We start from the raw sequence: 18,989 nt of genomic DNA, 5'->3' as shown, positions 1-18,989 counted from the left end.
ACTCGCAAGACATTTTCGTCTTGCGAAGCAAGCACACAGGAAATTCGTTTTGCGAAGCACCTCCAAAACGGAAAACCCTTTCGTCTAGCGGGTTTTCCGTCTTGCGAGGCATTCGTCTTGCGGGGCACCACTGTACAGGGCTGCCTTCTTCTCCTTGTCTCTGGGGTCGCATAACTCCAAACACTCCAACATTTCTTCAGTGATAATAGGGATTTCCTAAGGAAAAGCAAGACATTCCAGGATCAAATCAGAAACTGGGACAGCTTCTGAAAATCCGGGACTCTCTCTGGAAATTAGGGACACTTGGAGAGTCTGCCATTACTATGCTTGCTTACCAACATTCTTAAAAAAAAACCCCAAAACCAAAAACAAACCAGGAACACCATTTAGATGAAGGTTCTGAATGGAGCAGGGAAGCTCTTTCCACACACTTTAATATGTTCAGATATGTATCTTTTCAGCCACCGGAAGATATTCCTGCAGGCACTTGGTTCACCAAATTCCATCCACAGAGAACTGAGCTGCTGGCTGCTGCTCTGTTTGATACACAAATAAAAGTTGGCAGGATGTACACTCCCTTAAAGGAGCTGGACTATAAGCGAGTACCTGCTTGCCATTCATGATGTCACAAACCACGAAGCATCTGGCGCAGGCCCAGGAATCCTCAGGCAGATTCCGAGGTCCTGGAGCGGCAGTAAAGAGACAATAAAGAAACACTGGTACACTAGTGCCAGAGATAGTTGTTGTCCATGTTTCAGGACCACGGACCTCTTTGAGCTGTCCCTTTGCATCAGCACCAGGACCCTTCAGACAGGAGATCCTATCTGCTAGTGCTTCAGCACAGAGAGTGGCTCAGAAGATCAGGCTGCCGATTTGCTTTCATATTAGCAATTTCCTCACTCGGAAGGCCAGCTTAGGTAGCCTTATCACTCTGTACCTTGTTGGGGGGATTTTATATAAAAATAAGAACCGGGCTATGGAGATGCAGGAAATTAATTCATCACAGAGTCCAGTTTTATTTCCCATCATGTATGCTGACAGCAGATGTTTTGTGGAATAATTTCCTTGTAATGCCCTGCCATCCATCCCATTAGCCCATATACATAATTCATACACATTAGCCTAACCTCACTCGGTTTAATTTATTCTGGCTCTTTTTCAGTCTGGGGTAAAATCTTCCATGACGATAGGAGCTTTCTCCCATAGGTGTATCCTCAGTTTAAGCTGCTGCTAAGCCAGGTAAGGGAGGGGGCCACCTCACTGGAAATGGAGCAAACCGGAGAGAGAGAAAAATGAGATGCTGGCTGAGGTTAAGATTTCCCAGATCTTTGAATGCAAAGAAAATCATTCCTCCCATGTTCTTTTCACTGGCCATTTTCTAAGATTTAGCAAGGCGCATAATGTCACAATAAAGCAATGGCAATATATGAAGAGTCCAAAGGTAACAAGTCTCACAATTTTCTGCAGAAAACTGCATGTGCTTTTCACATCCTTTATAAAACCGGAGATGGAAAAAAGGGGGTGGGCCTCCTCATTGAGGATGGGGGAGGGAAATTCGATTCAGTTTTGCATGTAAAGGCAAATCTCTTCAATTTGCAGCTCCTGAAATCATCCGTTGTGAACTGAAACAAAGGGGCCCTCTGAAACTTAAAAGGTAAAGGTACCCCTGACCGTTAAGTCCAGTCGTGGACAATTCTGAGGTTGTGCTCTCATCTCACTCTATAGGCCGAGGGAGCCGACGTTTTTCCGCAGACAGCTTCTGGGTCATGTGGCCAGCATGACTAAGCCACTTCTGGTGAACCAGAGCAGTGCACGGAAACACCGTTTACCTTCCCACCAGAGCAGTTTTTCCGCAGACAGCTTCTGGGTCATGTGGCCAGCATGACTAAGCCACTTCTGGTGAACCAGAGCAGTGCACGGAAACACCGTTTACCTTCCCACCAGAGCAGTACCTATTTATCTACTTCCGGATCATGTGGCCAGCATGACTAAGCCACTTCTGGCAAACCAGAGCAGCACACGGAAACGCTGTTTATGTTCCTGCCGGAGCGGTACCTATTTATCTACTTGCACTTTGACGTGCTTTTGAACTGCTAGGTGGGCAGGAGCTAGGACCAAACAACGGGAGCTCACCCCATTGCGGGGATTTGAACTGCTGACCTTCCAATCGACAAGCCCTAGGCTCAGTGGTTTCGACCACAGCACCATCTGCATCGCTTCCTCTGAAACTTACTCTTCTCCAAATTTGGCAATGGAGTTTTTAATGGAAAAATGTACACAACAATGCATGTATTAGGGGCACATGTGCATAAATGCTTGTGTTAGTGAAAACAAAACAGAAAAATGCATTATACTAGGGGAAATTGCTTGCAGAAATATGTACATTAGGCAAAATTGCATACCAGAATGATGACATTTGGAGAAAAATGCACTTAAATGCTGTTGAATCTCCAGGAGGATTTTTTTTTTAAAAAAAATTGCAAACTGATGAAGAAATGTGAAGAATTGAATACTGGAAAAAATGAGAAACTTTGAGAAACTGAAACAGACAGATTCACCTATCCCTAGTCCTAAGCTCACCTTCTTTGGGGAGGCAAGCATAGCCAACTCACATTTTTGAGCACAATGGCATATCCTGTCACACTTTCCCCAAACACAGCTGGTTTTTCATTCCATTTCTGGACAAAGAAGTAGAAGCACTCTTCCTGCGCTGTGGTCCTTTGGGTGAGAAAGGAGGATGGTGTAGGGGGAAGACTGCTTCCTATATTCTTGTACTGTAATAAATGCTAGAGAACCAGCTAAAAAGAGAGTTATTTCGTATCTACCTATATGGGAAAGTGTAATCCATGCTTCAGAGGCTGGCACTAGTTTCTAGACAAAGTTTGTGCCTAAAACCTAAGATGTCAAGTGACCTTTCAATGTCGTTACGATTAGGAATTTTTTGGGCTGCTGAGTTCCACCCTAAGTATTTATTTGCTGCTGCAGCAAGCCATAAAATAAAAATCCAGCACCTGAAACAAGTCTACATCATTTCAGGCAAAGACTGTACATTAGAATTATTGGAGATAGCTGTATTTACAGCTCCCTCCTTAACTATGGACCCTAAAATATATCTGAGCCTTGCCAACCTAAATTTGGAAGCCTCAGCACTTGTGGCTCTAACATTCATCTGCAGCCCAAAAGTGCAGGAACATTTTCTCACTGCATATGTTAAGTTTGCATTGCCTTAATTGCATTCCATTCTGCCTTTTGAATTCTCAGAAATTAATTTCTAGCTGTTCTTGCCACTTTTGCCCTTTCAATAGATTTTTCACATCTCCAGCACTTTTGATATGCATACTTAAGGCCAAGCTGTAATTGTGGAACTGCAATTAATGTGAATTTTTTGTTATGTAAATGGCAGGTGCCCCAGCCAGAGCACCATGGGGGAGAGGAGTGGGAAGGAATGTTTAACTCTTTCCTTTCCTGCCATTGTGTGTGTGTGTGTGTGTGTGCTCTTTCCCTTCCCTTCTCTTTCCTGTGACTTTAAACCATCTCCCAGTAAGGTAAAGGTAAAGGGACCCCTGACCATTAGGTCCAGTCGTGGCCGACTCTGGGGTTGCGGCGCTCATCTCGCTTTATTGGCTGAGGGAGCCGGCGTACAGCTTCCGGGTCATGTGGCCAGCATGACTGAGCTGCTTCTGGCAAACCAGAGCAGTGCACGGAAATGCCATTTACCTTCCCGCCGGAGCGGTACCTATTTATCCACTTGCACTTTAACGTGCTTTCGAACTGCTAGGTTGGCAGGAGCTGGGACTGAGCAATGGGAGCTCACCCCATCACGGGGATTTGAACCGCCAACCTTCTGATTGGCAAGCCCTAGGCTCAGTGGTTTAATCCACAGCGCCACCCGCGTCCCTTCACCACCCGCATGATTTCCCACACCAACACACACACGCAGAGAGTTACTGGTTTAGTTTCAGTTCTAACAGTGCAATTGTAGGGTCCTTCCTGACTGACTTTCTGTGTGGGGAATATTCTGCAACACCTCAGTGATTCTATAATTGTGTGTTAGTGATAGTTTTATTCTGGGCTGTCCACATATCATTGTTCTTCATTTGTTGTTCTGCAGTGCTTCCCCAGTGCAGTCGCATAGCAGGATGGGGGCACAGGGGCAGTTGCCCCGGGTGCAAAATTTGTTAGGGGCATAACATTTTGACACCCGGTGAATACAGCTATGTGCTTCCATTGCTGGGCTCTGTTGAAAATGGCTTCTCCATGCGAACCAGGAAGTGACCTCCCCAGACATCGGAACAACTCTTCTTTTCTTATCTCTGCAGCTGCAACTCCTTAGGCAGTTGAATGCCCATGTGCATCCCTTTTGCTTCCTCCCACCCCACCTTCCAGGCGGCCCTGGGTTCTGGAAACCAACGCTAGGCCACTGCCCCAATAATACGACACCTGGAGGGGCACTCTTGCACTATAGTACAACAAAAGCAGGACAACTTCCCTTCCAACACCCAGAACTTTTGTGGTATGGTATAAAAAGTACAGGATTTCAGCAGGAAGTTCCTGCTCTGTAAAGGGCTTTTTAGAGTTAGCTTTTGCAAACTTGAAAATCCAGGCTTTCATTCTTTAAACATGAGAGGAGAAAACTGCAACCTGATGTCCAATTTAAGTAACGCTTTGTGTTGCTGGTGATTCCTGTGTCTTCTACCAAAGGGAGTAATTTGTGTTACAGCGGCTACTTCTCAATAAGTTGTACTGACATTTCAGTAAATAAGCCAGTGTCCTTGGTACATAACGCAATTGAACAAAATAAATGTAAATCCTGCTCTGCCTCTGGAAGAGGATTATGCTTTAGTTTGGCTCCAGAGGCTACCACATATACTGGATCTTATTTATCTTGAGCAAAACAATCTCCCGATTTGATAAATTTGTCCAGCCACTGGACATGCCTCCCAAATGTTTTCAGTGTGAAATGTGGATATTTCCCTCACTTCATCGGGATCCAATTTCCTTCTGGACTGCTGCCTGGAATATCAAGGCTCATTTTTTTCATTGACGATTTCTGAATCCCTGAACTACTTTCAAATGAAGCTTTTACCTTGTAAGGCAAACTTACACTGCAAACCTAAAAGGGCTCCTTTCACCTTCCCCAGCACAATGTGACCATTGCAGTTTGCGGTGTGTGGCTGTCTCTCTAGGGATTTCCGGCAAAGAATTCTACAATTGCCAGAGTCCTATGGGGGAAATTGCAGCATAGCAGTTAAATTGGTAGAAAAGTAAGGTAAATGTGTCCAAAAAACAATCTATATGTAGGCATCCCAGACACCATTTTGCTGCCTTTTGACTGGATACTTGCTCCCCTGCGATCAGTCATTGCCTCTCCTGGAACACACCACAAAATAGGGTAGTCCAAATATTGTTTTTGTCTCTGTCTGCCCTGATGATAGTTGCTTATTTGCTTGCTTCAGCCGCCATTGGAATTCCATTTGACTATCCATGTAAGCGAGGAGCAGCTTACCTGCCTCTGTCTAGATATCTCTAGTTATTTCTTGTTTGGATTACTGCAATGCGCTCTATGATGGGCTACCTTTGAAGGTGACCCGGAAACTACAACTAATCCAGAATGCGGCATCTAGACTGGTAACTGGGAGCGGCCGCTGAGACCACATAACACCGGTTTTGAAAGACCTACATTGGCTCCCATTACGTTTCCGAGCACAATTGAAAGTGTTGGTGCTGACCTTTAAAGCCCTAAATGGCCTCGGTCCAGTATACCTGAAGGAGCATCTCCACCCCCGTCATTCTGCCCGGACGCTGAGGTCCAGCACCAAGGGCCTTCTGGCGGTTCCCTCACTGCGAGAAGCCAAGTTACAGGGAACCAGGCAGAGGGCCTTCTCGGTAGTGGCACCCGCCCTGTGGAACACCCTCCCACCAGATGTCAAAGAGAACAACAACTACCAGACATCTGAAGGCAGCCCTGTTTAGGGAAGCTTTTAATGTTTAACAGACCACTGTATTTTAATACTTTTTTGGAAGCCACCCAGAGTGGCTGGGGAAACCCAGCCAGATGGGCGGGGTATAAATAAATTATTATTATTATTATTATTATTATTATTATTATTATTATTATTATATCTAGATGTTGCTGCTCTCCAGGTTCCATGAGCTCCAGCCAACATAGTCAATGGTCAGACATGGTGAGAGTTGCAGTCCAGCAATTTCTGGTAGATGACTGGTTAGCCACCCCAAAGGATGCTGTCCTGTTTGAAAGTGGGAAACTTAGAAAATGTTCCATATAAGGTCAGTTAGAAGCTGTAGCTAATTGTATTTTTATGCAGTTCTGATTTCTCCTGCTAGTTTAACTTGATTTTGTTTTCCTTACTAAAAAACATGAGTTAGAAACCTGGAGTTGAGCAATGGACTTTGCTGATAATGGTCTTGCTCACACAGGCAAGCCAAAGAGTCTTCAGTCCCCTCAATATTTGTTTGAAGGGGGCCTAGCCCCCTCAATTTTGAGGGGACCCATTATGTACAATGCATGTTGCGTGTCACAGCTTCAGCACCCATCTCTGCCAGGGCGCTTGGCCTCCTCCAGAGGATATGACGTCGCACATTCATTGCACGTGTGATGTCACACAGATGTGATGCACACCGGGCCCCCTCAACCTTGGGGCAACCTGGCACCTCTGTGCTCACACATCCTTGTACCTGAAGTTGCCCATTTATTTAAAAGGACGTTGGAAGGCCTGTCTCCCCTCAAGAATGTCACTGATCTAGATCCCACATGTGCAGATTTGGAATAACTAAAAATGTAGTGGCAACTGCTGTTTATTAAAGAGAGAAACACCTCTCAGCCTGTTCTTCCCTGAAAGAAAGGTGTTGCGTGTCGAGGTTCCCAAGCCACACCCCAAATAAATCACAATTCACACAGAATTTTTGTTTAAGGTTTTTGGCATAATTTGGGCCACAACTTTATTTAAATACATAAATGTGTGTGGCTGCTTAGGCATTGGTTATGACTATCTGTCCTCCTGCCTGGGGACAGAACTGACTTCCAGATTCCAACGAAAGCCAGTAAGGGAAAACAATATTGGGGAGAAATGGAGCTGAGCCACAGGCCCTCACCTCTCCCCGCATGCTCCCAGAGGCTTGCACGGCCCTAGCCCCTTGCCGGGGATACGGACAAATGTATGGCAAACCCCTGGATTCCTTTAATGGAATTCCCTTGCAGCAGCAGCACTGGAGGGGCAGGCACAGCCAACCACATCCCCTCCACCAACTAAATTTTAACCAATGCCTAACCGCAACCTTACAAGTTGTGACGATTTGCTATGCAGTATGCAAAAACCAAATGGCACCAGCCAATCTGCTAAATGGACAAAATTCCTACCAGGCCCCTGCCCCAAAAGCAGACGACCCCATGACAGGCATAGCAATGTCAAACGCAACAGCCCTAAATTAGGGAAGGTGGGCGGGCGATCCGATACATGCAGCAAAAGAGACTGAATAAGCTGCGTGCCAAGAATATATAACCTTTGGGCCAACCCTCTAAATAGTAACATCAAAATCTCCCCAACAACCCAAATTGACCCAATCACAGTCATGGCCATCCAAACGGTCCTGCCCAGTAACCAAGAGGGGGTGACCTGTTAGACCCCACCGCAACATGTGCTCTCCATGAAGGAGAACACGCTTTTCAGACTACCTCCACACTGATCAACAAAAGAGGTTTAAAGACTCTTTCAAGGTAAATCTTAAAAAATGTAGTATAAACACTGACAACAGGGAAGCACTGGCCTGCGAGCACTTCAATTGGAGAACAGCCTTGACCAAAGGTGCAATGGATTTCAAAGACGCTGGAACTCTGGACTAAAGGGAGAAACATGCAAAGAGGAAAGCATGCTTGGCAAACCCTCTACGTGATCAACTCCCACCCGGAAACCTATGTCCCCACTATGGAAGGATGTGTGGATCCAGAATTGGCCTCCACAGTCACTTACAGACTCAGTGTTAAAACCGTGTTCATGGAAGACAATCTTACTTGGCTAACGTGATCACCAAAGAAGAAGAAGCAGCAAACTGATCAAGTTAGAGCCCTATCTGCACACGTACCCTTCACTGGATTGGGAAGAGCATTCATAAAAGTACATGACGACTCTGATTTCTTAGCACTGGACAATTGGATTTAACACAAAGGGTTCCACACAGAGTTCCAAGAAATGGAACAAGAAGCAAATATTCAGCACTGCAGAGGTAATTTGCCCTGACAGATTTGAAAGCACTGATTACATGTTTTCAGCATGTGGGTTGGGGCTGCCTCTGAAAATCAAGCAGGAACTTCTTGGGGAAATGGCACTGCGATCCAGCAGTAGCTGGTGATTGCAAGCGCCTTCTATGGCTAGGCACAAATTCCACCTTTAATGTGTGTTAGAAGCAGTTTGTTATGGGTTGCCAGGAACTGTGACTCCATGAGGGGTAAACTACGGTGAGGGAAAGAACGTGCTTTGAATGTGTTTTAAAGATGTAGCGTGTACACAGCCAGAGATGTCAACACAATGTGCACATTTTTTTGTTCTGTAAATGGCAGCCACAGAGACACCTAAGCAGCATCAGGACCATGGGAGATGATCTTCTCTTCCAGCAGCTGACCCAAACTGCTACTTCGCTTCAGGCAACACGTCCACTGGCAGCACTGATGAAGACTCTCCTTGTAATTTGTACAATTTTTTTATTGGAACCCTGCCAGGGAGAGAAAGAGTTAAGCTTGCACTTCCCACCCTCATTATTCCAGTGGAATTCGGTCTTCTTATTTACTCAACAAAAATATGCATATTCATGGCATTCATGCAATTAACTGTCATATCTACTTTGACCCTCAGGTTAGCTTTTGATTGCTGAATATACCAGTTCCAGTGACTGACTGGCCCTCCTCTTTGAAATTATCTGTTGGCTCTTATTGTTTATTTATTGATTTCATTATTGATATTTGAAATGCTTTACTCTGGGCAATACTTCATTGAAAAGTTGGATTTATTTCTAAAGATTAAAGAAGTACGAGTGCTTGGCTGAACCAGGTAATTACAAATTCTGGCACCGTCGCTTAACCTCCATGACATTTGTAAACCAAGCAAAAGTAGAAACAGAATATGGCATTTCTTCTCCCAAGATTTCTGCAGAGCTGAATATCACCCCAAAGAAGAATGAGCAGCTTTGAGCATTGTTTAAATAAGAAGCAGAGATTATTCAAATGAGGATACATATATTAACTTCATCAGTATTACATGAACCAAATATTATTTAAAAGTGATTCCAGAATTTGCAAAAGGGGGGATTAGACACAGAGCATTAGTACATGATTTGCGTCTTACATTTTAATGTTAGTTTCCCTTCCTTTTTCTTAACCAGATCTTTACAATGAGATGCTCACAATGCCTACTAGCAATTAAAAGCATTGCGAGAAAGGCAAGGGAAATCGAGAAGGCATATTTTATTGGATCACCTGGTCTTTCAAACACTTAAAGTATGTCTTTGAACTACCTGATCCTAATAATGCTTAGATTGTCAACTGAGAAAAGGAAAAAAGGGGGAGATTTTAATGTTGTGCTAGCCAAGCAATCCTATATGTGTATGTGTGTATGTGTGTGTGTGTGTTTGTGTATGTGTGGATGGGGACAGAAATAGGCTGCCAACTTGCCCATACAATGGCCACCAAATCCTATTCTTACCCATACTAGGACAGGAGAGGGACAACACAATGTTCATTGCAACAACAGTGAGATCCACACTTCAGTGTCTATAGAACCACTGCCAGTGCGTCGCCAATCACAGATCATGTTGGTCCTGGAGGAAACCAATGGACTGATGGCAATGAAAACATGCTACCAGGACAGTTGCCTCCCCTATTCTACATTTGAGGGGCCTGGGTACTGACTGGCTTGTCTGTATGCTGCGATTAAAGGTAAAGGTAAAGGGACCCCTGACCATTAGGTCTAGTAGTGACCGACTCTCGGGTTGCGGCGCTCATCTCGCTTTATTGGCCAAGGGAGCCAGCGTACAGCTTCCGGGTCATGTGGCCAGCATGACTCAGCTGCTTCTGGCGAACCAGAGCAGCGCATGAAAATGTTGTTTACCTTCCCACCGGAGCGGTACCTATTTATCTACTTGCACTTTGACATGCTTTCGAACTGCTAGTTGGGCAGGAGTAGGGACCAAGCAACGGGAGCTCACCCCGTTACGGGGATTCGAACCGCCGACCTTCTGATCAGCAAGTCCTAGGCTCTGTGGTTTAACCCACAGCGCCACCCGCGTCCCTATGCTGCGATTACAATACATTTATTTTATTTTTTAAAAAACCAAAATATTATGCACCTCGGAGTTGTTGCGCAACTGGATCTTCAACCTTAGGGCTATCCTGCACTGTTATGCATATTTTTCTGTCACCCAAGATTCGTTTGTCATGCTGGAAATAGCACTAGGATGCGTTCCAGGGATTATCTCTTCTCAAGCTAGAACAGTTGTTCGTTTTTCAGTCGCCTCACTTGAAACAATGGTGTCTTTATACCCTGGTTGAGTCACAGTATGCCTCTGAGCCCCAGTTGCCAGGATTCACAGGTGTGGCAGAGTTCTGTTGTACCCATGTAGGGCTGTCAGGCTTCCCCGAGGCACCTGGCTGTGAGAACAGAATACTGGACTAGATGGGCCCTTGGTGTGAACCGGCAATAATCTTCTTGTTTTCTTCGCTTTGGGCTCCGTAATTTTATTCTTCCTTTCATGTTAGCCTGCAGACCTCCCTTGCAGAACCTATGTATTTATTTAATTTATTAATTGCATTTCCTCTCCCTTATGGCTGTCCGATAACATATGTTCTCTGGGCAGCTCAAAGAGATGAATGCAAAAGCAATTTCCTAGAGCAGCAGTAATAAGCTCATCCAAAATAATAATAATAATATATGATTATGCATATATTATTCATCCACTTCATGGATCACTGCCTTGCCATGACGAAGGGGCTTGAATAACTCAGAGAAGCTATGAACTATGCCGTGCAGGGCACCCAAGATGGACAGGTCATAGTGGAGAGTTTTGACCAAATGTGATCCACCTGGAGGAGGAACTGGCAAGCCACTCCAGTATCCCTGCCAAGAAAACTCCATGGACAAAGACAACAGGCAAGGAGAAGGGGACGACAGAGGACGAGATGGTTGGATGGTGTTCTTGAAGCCACCAGCATGAGTTTGACCAAGCTGCGGGAGGCAGTGGAAGACAGAAGTGCCTGGCGTGCTCTGGTCCATGGGGTCACGAAGAGTCGGACACGACTAAACGACTAAACAACAACAACAACAACGATTAGGTGTTTCTCAGAGATGAGATGAAATGAAATGTGCCTGCAATTCTGCATGAATTCCTGGGCTCCAATTCTTCACACGCTTACCTGGGAGTCAGTTCCATAGAATTCCTTGAGGCTTGCCTCTGAGTAGGCATGTATAGAATTGTGCTGCCCCCACCAGTTTAACAGCATGCAGGATCGTGGTTCATATTTTTTGTCTCCATCTGGCTTTTTTAAAGACAGTTGTTAGTATGCAACAGAAAATATGCTGCTTTATCAGTAATACATTTTGACACCTGAGATGCCTGGTTTTTTTTGGCCCACCTTGCTTTTGTGATTATAAGTTGTTTTAAACTGTTTTAAACATTGTGTTTAAATGTTGTAACCTGCACTGGGACCTTAGGGTGATGTACGGCCAAGAAATTAAAATAATGCTAATGTTACAGAACATTTAACTAGGCATTCAAAGTACTATAGGAACCTTAATGCATTTTCTTGACAGCTTGCCTGCCAAGTAGAAATTACATTCTCTTTTAATTTGTGAGGGGGTGGGAGCCATCTCCAGGCAATCTTACAACTGTTCCACGTGGGTGAACTGCATTTTCATAGAGTGATGGCCGCAATGCTAGATTGTACATACAGTTTTCAGAATCAGTGTACAGACAGGCTGCATTCTGGAAAAAAATCTTTCTTAAGAGATTAGGCTCCCTTGTGGAGTGTCAAATAGGACCTCTTAAAATCCCCACGGTCCATCTATGAAGCCAAAATGCCCTAAACAAACAAGTCCAGAGCCCATACAATTTCAGACTATTTGATATTTCCAGATAAATTATTGATACTTGTCATTACATGTTTACATTTTCTAATAGGCAGCTGTTTGAGAGAGGAGGAGTAGAAACCAAATCCAATCCATTTGTTTTGCTAAATTGCCAAATTTGCATGATTCAGGCAGGAAAGTTTGACATGCACTCCAATTCACTTCTATTGTGATTTCAGACACCTTTTATGTTGCTTTACAGATGTTCAAGTGTATGGTGTTATACATCTATGGAAGAGTGAAAAGTGAGGTGATGGAAACAGTAGCTTAAGATACCATTACAGAAACATGGGAAGCAGGTCTTTAGACTACAGAATGAACCAAAGCAGCTTTAGGGTCTGATCATTCTCCTTTTTCGCCATCAACTGCCCCCTCTTACAAACTTCATGTGGGATTGAATTAAATGAATAACGTTTACCATTGAATCAATGTTGCGTTTTTGGAGCTGTGAATCCACTAACTGAGTTCTCACCATCTTCCACATCCATCAAGTTCGTTACTATGGGAAAAGATTGATACTGATGAATTGGAAAAAGAAAAATGTGTCTCCCTTCTATGATTGGATTGAAGACCTGTACAAACTTGCAACATACGAACAACTTGCATATAAACACAGACTTGCCATGGATGAATTCAATGATATTTGGAATCCATTCTTACAAACAGTGCAATAGATGAAGATCTGGTGAAGTACAACAACAACTTTGTAAACTATACAGTTTTGGGTCGTCCCCCCTTTATTTTCCCTTCTACACAGGTGCTGTTTCTCTTTCTCTTTCTCTCTCTTTTATTTACATCTCATCATGTTTAGTGCATATATAATTATGTACTTTTTGAACTTTCAGTAAAGATGTCTGGAGGCGGGTAAAGTTTGTTATAATGGAAGATGGCTACTAGAACACAGAGCTCTGAACATTCACCAGGGGAGCAGACAGGGTGGAGATAAATGTACTGAGAAATGCGGGAAAATACACATTTTAGACACCTTTCGAGACAAAGATTCAAGAATATGCAGAGCATTGTCTTTGGCTGAAGGATGGCGTCTTCATTATATGTTTGTACACTGCTAACACAATGAGCCTGGGGGAATTAGAAGCTGTCATAACTCACAAGCCAATTCAAGCTCTGTTTATAATGGAGGCATTGAATGTCATTTCTGCGAGTTGACAAAGGTAGCTTTAATGAAATCAGTGTTTTCAATTATTGTTCAGTTGCTTCTAACCACTTGGAAGCTGAATCATCCTGTCTAGAAGAGTCAGCCACAAAGAACAGACTTGTATACATAATGACTGTAATCCAGCTTCCCAGTACAAAAGGAGGGGCTCCTGCACCACAGAAAACTGCAGGTAATCAGTGGCACCCATTGTCAGTGTCTGGGAATGCTTCATGCAAGCCAAAAGGATGGAAGATAATTTGGAGAGAGCTAGTTGGCCCTTGCAAATATAGAGGTGTACAGTTGAAGCTTATGGAGCTTTAGATCTTCTTGGCCAATATGCCCCTTATGCTACCATAACCAGTTACACCAGTGTACCACCAGAAGTGGAGGAGATCTGAAAGTGTGGCTTCAAGAGGTTGGGCTAATGGGAGCTTGGCCAACTGTTGAGGCAGCGGGTTTTGGTTCTGATTCAGTGATGAAGTCCGACTCCACAAGTAGGCCTGTCTTGTGGGCTGTGGCGCTCCATATGTTTGTCCAGCTCCATCTGCCCAGCTTGACAATTTAAATTCAAATAGCACCATGACTGCCATTTTGACATGCCTGTTTGCAAAGTTGTCACCAGTTTCTATGCAACACCATCTGACAGAATCCTTTGCTATGTTTGTTTTGTGAAGGACTGGAATAATGAGGTTCAAACCCTATAGCAATCAAGATTTCTGTGAGATGATACACAATCCAGAGTGACCATCCTATTCTTTTTGAGGGGGGCTATTTACATTTTTAAAATAGTTGGATTGCTGTGAGATTCTGCATGCAGGTGCAACTATGGGCATCTTTATTGTGCACATACAGGTAAGGTAACAAAGTCATCTTCATAAATTAAAAGACCAGAACTGCCATTCTCCCACCCATTTGTGCTATTTTCATGGGCTGAACTCTCATGAGGACCATTTTTAAAGGATGCTATAAAAATATTATGCATTTTTAAAATATGCTAAAAGAAAACTGACTCTTTCAGGAATCAATATAAAATCTTTTAAGGGTTTCTATAAAAGATAAGCACCACTGAGAGTTTGCGTTGGCATTGGAATAGTTCCATTTCAACGCAAGTGTGACTGATGCTGAGAAATCTATTTCCTAATTTTCTGCACAAATGCCTCCTCAAAGAAGTAAGTCCTGTTGAATTCAGTGGGTCTTGTTGTTGTTTAGTCGTTTAGTCGTGTCCGACTCTTCGTGACCCCCTGGACCAGAGCACGCCAGGCACTCCTGTCTTCCACTGCCTCCCGCAGTTTGGTCAGACTCATGCTGGTAGCTTCGAGAACACTGTCCAACCATCTTGTCCTCGGTCTTCCCCTTTTCCTTGTGCCCTCAATCTTTCCCAACATCAGGGTCTTTTCCAGGGAGTCTTCTCTTCTCATGAGGTGGCCAAAGTATTGGAGCCTCAGCTTTAGGATCTGTCCTTCCAGTGAGCACTCAGGGCTAATTTCCTTAAGAATGGATGCGTTTGATCTTCTTGCAGTCCATGGGACTCTCAAGAGTCTCCTCCAGCACCAAAATTCAAAAGCATCAATTCTTTGGCGATCAGCCTTCTTTATGGTCCAGCTCTCACTTCCATACATTACTACCGGGAAAACCATGGCTTTAACTATACGGACCTTTGTTGGCAAGGTGATGTCTCTGCTTTTTAAGATGCTGTCTAGGTTTGCCATCGCCTTTCTCCCAAGGAGCAGACGTCTTTTAATTTCGTGACTGCTGTCACCATCTGCAGTGATCATGGAGCCCAAGAAAGTAAAATCTCTCACTGCCTCCATTTCTTCCCCTTCTATTTGCCAAGAGGTGATGGGCCCAGTGGCCATGATCTTCGTTTTTTTGATGTTGAGCTTCAGACCATATTTTGCGCTCTCCTCTTTCACCCTCATTCACCCTCATTAACGCCTCCTCAAAGAAGTAAGTCCTGTTGAATTCAGTGGGTCTTACCCCTAGGCAAATGGGATTAGAATTGTAGCCTTGAGTGGCATGAAGCATCTTTGAGACAAATAGCAATTGCAGATTTTCCCCACCCCCAAGGTATTTTTCTGACAGCATCTGACATAATCACTCAGGAGTAGTTTCAGAAAGGGAAGAATGAATGGGCTTGATTTTAAGAGGCTCTGGAAAGTCTAATTGGAACCCTGATGCTGGTGGCTTGCCTCTTTCCATCTCATTGATTTCACATTTGTGTCCTTTTAAATCCAAGGCTTTTACTGCTTCTTTATTTACTTTCAGACTCCCTCTGCCACCATCAAGATTCCAGGAGCCAAACTGAAGTTTTATCTGACCTGATTGCTTCTAAATAAGCAAAGTCAATTAGCAAAATGTAGATGGCAAAAGCCGGTCCCAGATGAGCTGAGTCCCAAAGGATGAACTCAGAAATACACGGGTTATTTTTAGTATCCCTGTGTAATTATGTATTACTTTTACAATAAGACTGCCATCATCGTAAGGGCAACAAAAATGAGGATGCATAGATAAGGAAAAAAGACCCGGATGTTGGGAAAGATGGAGGGCACAAGGAGAAGGGTACGACAGAGGACGAGATGGTTGGATGGCGTTCTTGAAGCTAACAGCATGAGTTTGACCAAACTGCGGGAGGCAGTGGAGGACAGAAGTGCCTGGCGTGCTCTGGTCCATGGGGTTACGAAGAGTCAGACACGACTAAATGACTAAACAACAACAGATAAGGAAAAGTGGTCTTCCTCTATCTTGGTCTCCCTCCCCCCCTTTTCACTTTGATCAGACCGAGTCAATCTATAGCAGGGGTGAGGAATGTTTTCCACTTGAGGGCCAAATTCCCATGCTCCTTATGAAGGCCCTGTCATGAAATTCTACTCAATATTGTTCCAGAACAGAACTCCAATGTATAGTTAGCAGAGTAAAAACATAAACACGTTGCAGGACCCCCTCAAAATAGACCAGAGGCAATTGTATTTCGTCCAGCAGAGCTTTCCTGCTACTGAAGGCAAATGAGCATAATGGTCACAAATCCAACACATTCAGGATTGGCCCTGTCCATAAGAAATCCAGTTGCAGCAGACTTAACTTAAACTTCTGTTGCTCTTCTGTCATAGAACAGCTGCCCATGGGGTCCTCCCTGGTGAGGATTTGTGGATGCCAAAGGACAGCATCTCTTAAGGACACAAGAACACGCTGAGAGGAGCTGAGCAGGTACTCCTGGTTGGTTGTGGTCTATCTTAAGTTTACCAGATTTTTTTCAGTGAATCTGCAGACACTTTTCAACTTCAATGGATTTTGTATGGGGACTGAAGTGTAAATCTGGGGACTGTCCCTGGGAAACGGAGATGTCTGGTAACCTTAGTCTATCTGGTTCTAATTTGAGCAGCCTACATTGCCTTAACTAAGCTCATCATCTTCTGGCAGAACTGATGGCAAGTCATGTTAAAAAAATGGCCATAGAATCATTGAGTTGGAAGGGACCCCGAGGGTCATTTAGTCCAACCCACTGCAATGCAGGAATCTCAACTAAAAAGTGACCATGACAGATGGCCACCCAACCTTTGCTTCAAAACCTCCGAGGAAGGAGGGTCTACCACATCCCAAGTGACATGTCTCTTGGTGAAATTGCCAATGTACCTAAGCATATATTAATGAATGAAAGCACTTAATAATGTTTCTAATAATTCCTTTAAAATGTCTGGAGCAAACAAGGCAGTCATGATACAAGTGACTCCTCAGTGGCTCTCACTCAGGACTGTGCCATGTGCTGCTTTAATGCAGGAGGAGACAGTGATATCATGCTGTCAGGTTTAGCACTTCTCTCACATAAGAAACAACATGCTGGCAGTTTGACTTTGTTGTTGTTTATTCGTTCAGTCGTGTCTGACTCTTCGTGACCCCATGGACCAGAGCACGCCAGGCACTCCTGTCTTCCACTGCCTCCCGCAGCTTGGTCAAACTCATGTTAGTAGCTTTGAGAACACTGTCCAACCATCTCGTCCTCTTCTACTTGTGCCCTCCATCTTTCCCAACTTCAGGGTCTTTCCCAGGGAGTCTTCTCTTCTCATGAGGTGGCCAAAGTATTGGAGCCTCAGCTTCAGGATCTGTCCTTCCAGTGAGCACTCAGGGCTGATTTCCTTTAGAATGGATAGGTTTGATCTTCTTGCAGTCCATGGGACTCTCAAGAGTCTCCTCCAGCATTATAATTCATAAGCATCAATTCTTCGGCAATCAGCCTTCTTTATGGTCCAGCTCTCACTTCCATACATCACTACTGGGAAAACCATAGCTTTAACTATACGGACCTTTGTCGGCAAGGTTATGTCTCTGCTTTTTAAGAAGCTGTCTAGGTTTGTCATTGCTTTTCTCCCATGAAGCAGGCATCTTTTAATTTCGTTACTGCTGTCACCACCTGCAGTGATCGTGGAGCCCAAGAAAGTAAAAATCTTTCACTGTCTCCATTTCTTCCCCTTCTATTTGCCAGGAGGTGATGGGACCAGTTTGACTAGTTGAGGTTTAGTTATCGACAACAGGTTTACAGCAATCCGAGCTTCCCACAACTCATTCCGCACTGTCGGAGTCAGTTGACTCAACCGGCTTCCGGCCCCTTCCAAGGTCAGATACATGCCAAGCCCACCCCCGTTTCCTGCTGGTCTTCCTTTGTTCTAATCGCTTGCCCCGCCTCCTTCTTCTTGGAGACTCAGGTGAAGCCAATTCCTTCTCCTCTGGAGTTGAGTCCAACCCCCTCCTGCCACCTGCCTCCTGCTCCTTCATCTCTGTGCTGCTGCGAAAACTTGCAGGCAGCCATCCAGAGTGAGAAGGGCTTATCTCACTTGCTTTGTGTGAACGAATCAAATTCCTGTTTTCCTCTGCCTCTTCCTCCCGCTCTGCAGAGTCCTCTCTGCCGGCCATGTCTCTGACACCTGCCTTCCAGCCCCCTCCCAAAAGCCATGCACTCTACTAGGTCTGCACTAGCTCCCTGCTGGGCACACATTCAGCATCAGTGGGGAAGTGGCCCTATGTACATAGAGATGCATGTGCAGAAGGGCTTCTCCAGTTACCCAAGCTTCCTGTTTGTGGGGAGAAGCCCCTGCATACCAGATACAGTGGTACCTCGAGATAAGAACTTAATTCGTTCCGGAGGTCCGTTCTTAACCTGAAACTGTTCTTAACCTGAGACACCACTTTAGCTAATGAGGCCTCCCGCTGCCGCCGCACGATTTCTGTTCTCATCCTGAAGCAAAGTTCTTAACCCAAGGTACTATTTCTCGGTTAGCGGACTCTGCAACCTGAAGCGTCTGTAACCTGAGGTACCACTGTATAGGTATGTGTATAATAAATAATAATAATAATAATAATAATAATAATAATTATTATTATTATCATTATTTATTATTTATACCCCACCCACCTGGCTGGCTTTCCCAGCCACTCTGGGCAGCTTCCAACAAAATATTAAAATACAATAGTCTATCAAACATTAAAAGCTTCCCTAAACAGGGCTGCCTTCAGATTTTAGAAGACAAGTCTGGTAGTTGTTTTTCTCTTTGACATCTGGCACCTTCATGCCAATGCCACATACATCAGCTGTAAGGGGCTTGGCCATTGTGTGTAAGCGGGGGGGGGGGGGGGAGCGGTGTGACTAACAAGTGCAATTCTGCTCCTTCCCACACGTGCAGAAAAGGGGCTATCCGAATCACGTCTTTTGA

The 18,989-nt window shown here is 44.5% G+C and overlaps 1 long non-coding RNA gene across 2 annotated transcripts; it reads left to right on the top strand.

The window, feature by feature from the left end:
* The first annotated feature begins 702 nt into the window (after positions 1–702).
* Positions 703–12,514, top strand: LOC308458405. Of its 2 annotated transcripts, none has more exons than XR_013977368.1 (4): positions 703–917; positions 1,600–1,654; positions 6,128–6,288; positions 12,334–12,514. It is a non-coding gene; the product is annotated as an uncharacterized lncRNA (long non-coding RNA). The 2 variants fall into 2 exon arrangements; XR_013977369.1 differs by lacking the exon at positions 12,334–12,514 and adding an exon at positions 8,576–9,213.
* The last annotated feature ends 6,475 nt before the right edge of the window (positions 12,515–18,989 follow it).

Source organism: Podarcis pityusensis (assembly GCF_964106645.2).
Source record: "Podarcis pityusensis genome assembly, chromosome: 11".
In the NCBI taxonomy this organism is placed as follows: Eukaryota; Metazoa; Chordata; class Lepidosauria; order Squamata; family Lacertidae; genus Podarcis; species Podarcis pityusensis.
The sequence above is the reverse complement of the archived record's forward strand: the minus strand, read 5'-3'. Positions and strand labels throughout refer to the sequence as shown.